This window comes from Zeugodacus cucurbitae, chromosome 5 (assembly GCF_028554725.1).
Source record: "Zeugodacus cucurbitae isolate PBARC_wt_2022May chromosome 5, idZeuCucr1.2, whole genome shotgun sequence".
Lineage (NCBI taxonomy): Eukaryota > Metazoa > Arthropoda > Insecta > Diptera > Tephritidae > Zeugodacus > Zeugodacus cucurbitae.
Window position 1 is genome coordinate 19,076,982 of NC_071670.1, and position 6,014 is coordinate 19,082,995.

At 38.3% G+C, this 6,014-nt stretch overlaps 1 protein-coding gene across 2 annotated transcripts in view; it reads left to right on the forward strand.

Moving 5' to 3' along the window:
- Positions 1–6,014, forward strand: part of Flo-2 (flotillin-2) — a 248,883-nt gene that overhangs the window by 123,546 nt on the left and 119,323 nt on the right. The gene's annotated exons all lie outside the window — the stretch shown is intronic.

Genomic DNA, 6,014 nt, shown 5'->3' on the forward strand with positions numbered 1-6,014 from the left:
AACCAATTTTCGAAGCACTTTTCTTTAACCTTTTTTTGAGCGATTGTCAAATTGTGCGGGATCCAACGAGAACAAACCTTTTTTAGGGCCAGGTATTCATGCAATATCGAATGTATGCTGGTGGGAGAAATGCATAGGCATGTCTCTATCTAAAGGTATGTTACATGACGGTCTTGCATTATCGGTTCACGTACGGTATCGATGTTTTCTGGCACAACGACTGTTTTTGGACGACCTTCACGGAATTCGTCTTTGAGCGAGTGTCGGCCACGATTGAATTCGTTGTACCAGTGTTTCACAGTGCTATAGGATGGTGCTTCATAGCCATACAAAGATTTTAGTTCATCGATGCACTCTTGTCGCGATAATCCACGTCGAAAGTTGTGAAAAATGATCGCACGAAAATGTTCATGAGTTAATTCCATTTTTTGGCCGAGATGAATTTTTTAATTGCCTGTAAATAAAACAATTCACGATTAAATGACAAAACGTTCTGAGTGATGTTATGCTAAAAAATGTCAAACTTTCCAATGGAAATGTCAGATTGCACCTGGCAACACTTAGTGTTGCCTAGGCCAGAAATATATATAGCAGCCCTCGTATTATTACCTCACAGTATAAACTGCGTTCGGCAGCTTCTTGTTAACAAATAATCTATGCAAAAAGGCCATCTGAGTTCTCTACAAGATTATAAGTTTAAAGACATCATTTAAAGTTGCTTACGGGATATGCATTGCTAATGGTAACGATAACTGTTATAAAAACTAAAAGTATTCCCTGATTATGTAGAAAAAATTGCAATTTGGCGCCATGAAGATTAATTTAAGATCGCGTTCCCTGCGTAAGCTGACAGGTTTATTCCATATTATTTGCTTTGCTGACCACCTGTTACCGCGCATGCGTGCTACGTGGCTACGTTCATCTATATGGAACTCGTAAAACTTCAATGAAACGCGCTATAGCAAAAAAAATATTAATTATTCATAGAGAGATGCTTGTAATTTGAGCGTAATTACAAAATATTGTACCGACACCCGCAGCACACAGCAACAAACGCGAGGTGTTTACGCGTTCGCGTGTTTGGCATTTTGTTAACAACCGATTTGCAATTCATTACTTAGGTCTTGAAAACCTTGCAACAGTTGCAGCAGGCATGATTTGGGAAATCTCCACGATTTGATGCAATTAAATGCAACGCATCTGCAATAAATATGGCAAGGCAGTCGCATATGTTTGTGTGGAATTCGGTATGTAGTAGAGTGTGAAGTGCGCAGTCACACACACTCGCGTAATTATGGGTTTCGTAGCTGATTAAGTGAGCGAGCGAGTGCGGGTGCGCGTGTTTATCATTTCAGCAGTCAGTGGCGATTGCTGACCAAAACGCGTGGCCATGCAACTCACCGAAGCATTACATTATTGCCAATTAATTATGTTTATCGTCGTGCTCGTGCATACAGCCATAAATTTAATTGCAAGGAAGAATCTGTGCAAGGAGCCAAGTATCTGTGGCTGTCGGTATTTCAGAAATCATATTTTACCGCACAATTATTAATGTTTGCGCTCAGCTAAGTGCGTGTTGTAGACGCAAATTAACACAAACCCCTACAAATATACAGCAATTAATGTTTTGAAACAATTTAAATTTGCTGTGAACGCACTTCCTCAGCGCGATAGCAATAACCTATAGATCACAAATGGATGGTAGAGCGGTATCATGCAACCCAGTTGGAAGCACACACAAACGCGTCCAATAATGCTTAAAATGTACTATCGTAATTCCATTAGAATGCAGAATGAGGATGGTATGAGAGTCTCGTAGAGCCGGAAAGAGCAAGTAATTCATTAAGAAGTTAGTAAGGATCCGAGATAGCCAGAAAAAACCAGTAAACGTCAGTGAAATCGAGTGAACCAGTCATACTTTTTGAAGATCGATGGAAAGTGATGAGCATTGAAGAGAATCCCAGTGATCCACTGCGAGTCGGAGAGAGGCAGTGAGAGCCTGGAAGAGTTAGTGAGAAATGTACAGTGGCAATGAAAGAAATTGAGAGCCACAGTAAGAGAACCGGACAGCACCAGTGATTGTAAGGAAGAGTCAGTGGGAGAAAGGTAGAACCGTTGAAAGTCAATGAGAGCTTGAAAGAAAACCAATGGAAAGACAACAGAGTTTCTAAAAGCCGATAAGAGTATAAATACAGGAACCGGATGGGCTCAGTAAGAATCGGCGAGGACCGGTGAAAGCCGTTGTAAACCTAGGTCAATGGGAATAGGTGAGAACCTGTGAGAGCAGTTCAGAGCCCAAGCTAGAAAAAAACCGGCAACCACTCCATTCGAGCTAGAGAGAGTCAGTAAAACTCAATGAGAACAAAAATCGGTTGGTGCTGATATTTGGAGAGAGTCTGTATGATCCAGTGAGAACCGGTAAAAGCAAAGAGAGCCACAGGGCACCAGGGTCCAGTAAGAGCAGACGATTGTCAGTGGGAACCGCTGAACACAACTGAAAATCTGAAAGAACCGGTCACAATTAATTAGAACAAGAAAGAATCAATAAGATTCAATCGAAACCAGTCCAAATCAGTTAGTAAGGTCAGTGAGGTCCGAGAGAACCGAGGACACCCAAGAGATCCACTGAGAACCCAGATCCAGTGAGAGTAGTCGAGTGTCAGGAAGAACCGCTGAAAGCAACTGAAAGTCAGAGAGAACATGAGAGTTGAAGAGATCCACATGAGCCAATGAGAGTCAATGAGAATAGGATGTAGTTGATAAAATAAAGACTTATTTTCGTTGGAATTATGTCAAAATAATGCTGGAAACCATGAAAAAGAAATTTATTTCTACGCTGAAATTTACTAAACAGGCTCTGGACATTTCTAAGATGAATAAATTCAAAATCATAATTGGTTAAATATGAGGTTCTGGAATGAAATCGGTAACCTTCTATTGTAGAACGATTTTAAATGGAATCCTTATTTTTACGTTATTTTTCTCGGTTAAACTAAAATTGAAATATTTATAAATAAAGCTGCGCTCTTGGATAGAAAATTCCAATCAATACAATCCTCGGTTCTTACTTTTCGAAGAGAATTGTTATTACCTCTACAAATAACTTAACAGATTCAGGACTGAGCGATCCAAATCAGTTAATGGAAAGATTGAATCAAATAAAATGTTATGCTTTTCTTTTACTTCATTAATAATAATGTAATACGTTATTATAGCTGCAATTTGTTTGAGCACTTTTTCGTATTTTAAATATTTCTATCGATACTAATTTAATATTTTATTATTCTTTTCTTTACAGGTAATCTTTAGTTGATGCTGCTTGATTATTTCTAGAGGCCTTGGATTATTTTTTCTGAATTTTATTTACAATACAAACATATGCTGGTAATTAATTTATAATCAATTTTATAGCGTTTTTGGACAGGAGCTAATTGATCAATTAACCGGCCTCTGATCGATTAAAATGCTTATTAAGATCGATTTAACCTATAAAATAAAATCTACATTTATATTTAATTGAATTTTAATCGACTTGAAAATCAAATGCAACTCTAAGACAAAGACGTACGATATACGTTCTTTGTCTACGATTGGCTGATTTTTTTGATACAAAAATCTACGGTAGATGTCGCTGCTAAAAATATTAATCAGCTGATGAAACTTACCAACTTCTTATGAAAAGCAAGAACAAAAATGTATAACAGCTGATCGGTTATCGAGTAGCCAGCAGTATAAAAGGCAAAAACGGGTTTCTCAAAAATTTAATTGATCAATTAATTTGGCTGTCTAAACCCGCTATTACTTTATGGATATTTTCTGATATTTTTAATCAAGTCCCCACCATATTTGTGGCAACTTGCTTAGCAAAGACATGCTCCGCGAAACCTATCTACCACACTACAAGTTTATCTTTCAACACAGTGTGCTGTTACAACAATTCTCCACTGCGAGATATTTTACCATGAACATAGCGGTTGTTGTATGTGCTACAAGCATTAACAGAGTGCTCCGCATGTTAATGAAATAAACGATTACAGAGTGGCATATAAACATTACAGTTGGAAGTTAGCAAAAGCAGCAATGAGTAAAATGGTGTATGTGGATGAAGCGGTGGTGAAATTTACATGCGCGCTATGAAATTTTAACATAACAATTTAATATGACTATTAATTAATTAAATACATAAATAAATTTTTACAAAAATAATATTGTTTTTAAAACTTTTGTGGATAAAGTCTTATTTTCCCAAAAATAAAATATAGGGATAGGATCCATCCAATTTATACTAGAAAGCGAGACAACAAAGGGTGATTTTTTAAGAGCTTGATAACTTTTTTTAAAAAAAAAACATAAAATTTGCAAAATCTCATCGGTTCTTTATTTGAAACGTTAGATTGGTTCATGACATTTACTTTTTGAAGATAATTTCATTTAAATGTTGACCGCGGCTGCGTCTTAGGTGGTCCATTCGGAAAGTCCAATTTTGGGCAACTTTTTCGAGCATTTCGGCCGGAATAGCCCGAATTTCTTCGGAAATGTTGTCTTCCAAAGCTGGAATAGTTGCTGGCTTATTTCTGTAGACTTTAGACTTGACGTAGCCCCACAAAAAATAGTCTAAAGGCGTTAAATCGCATGATCTTGGTGGCCAACTTACGGGTCCATTTCTTGAGATGAATTGTTCTCCGAAGTTTTCCCTCAAAATGGCCATAGAATCGCGAGCTGTGTGGCATGTAGCGCCATCTTGTTGAAACCACATGTCAACCAAGTTCAGTTCTTCCATTTTTGGCAACAAAAAGTTTGTTAGCATCGAACGATAGCGATCGCCATTCACCGTAACGTTGCGTCCAACAGCATCTTTGAAAAAATACGGTCCAATGATTCCACCAGCGTACAAACCACACCAAACAGTGCATTTTTCGGGATGCATGGGCAGTTCTTGAACGGCTTCTGGTTGCTCTTCACCCCAAATGCGGCAATTTTGCTTATTTACGTAGCCATTCAACCAGAAATGAGCCTCATCGCTGAACAAAATTTGTCGATAAAAAAGCGGATTTTCTGCCAACTTTTCTAGGGCCCATTCACTGAAAATTCGACGTTGTGGCAGATCGTTCGGCTTCAGTTCTTGCACGAGCTGTATTTTATACGGTTTTACACCAAGATCTTTGCGTAAAATCTTCCATGTGGTCGAATAACACAAACCCAATTGCTGCGAACGGCGACGAATCGACATTTCACGGTCTTCAGCCACACTCTCAGAAACAGACGCAATATTCTCTTCTGTACGCACTGTACGCATTCGTGTGGTTGGTTTAATGTCCAATAAAGTAAACTGAGTGCGAAACTTGGTCACAATCGCATTAATTGTTTGCTCACTTGGTCGATTATGTAGACCATAAATCGGACGTTAAGCGCGAAACACATTTCGAACCGAACACTGATTTTGGTAATAAAATTCAATGATTTGCAAGCGTTGCTCGTTAGTAAGTCTATTCATGATGAAATGTCAAAGCATACTGAGCATCTTTCTCTTTGACACCATGTCTGAAATCCCACGTGATCTGTCAAATACTAATGCATGAAAATCCTAACCTCAAAAAAATCACCCGTTATAATTGATTTCTTTTAATTTAACGACCTAATGGATACCCTCACATAGCTAAATAATTTTTTCTCTATAATTTGTATATTAACCTATCGTCCTTTGCCAAATCAACTTGGAAGAATGCGAAGAGGAATCATCCAAGCAATTCCTCTTCAATGTCCATCATACGCCTGTCTAAGCTTAAAACACCTCGGTAGGCACACCTTCGGTTGACCCAGTGAAGTGACTGGAATTTATATTAGCCGACTTAAAAACTTTATAATAGAGTCCAAGCGCTTTGTCCAATCATAAGGGTCTTGACAACCCGTCAATTGTATTTGGGTGTCACAAAGGATGCTGGATGCAACAGTCGATGTTATACAGCAGCAGTGAGATTCTTGGTAGCTGCGGAGATCTACCCCTTGATCTAACC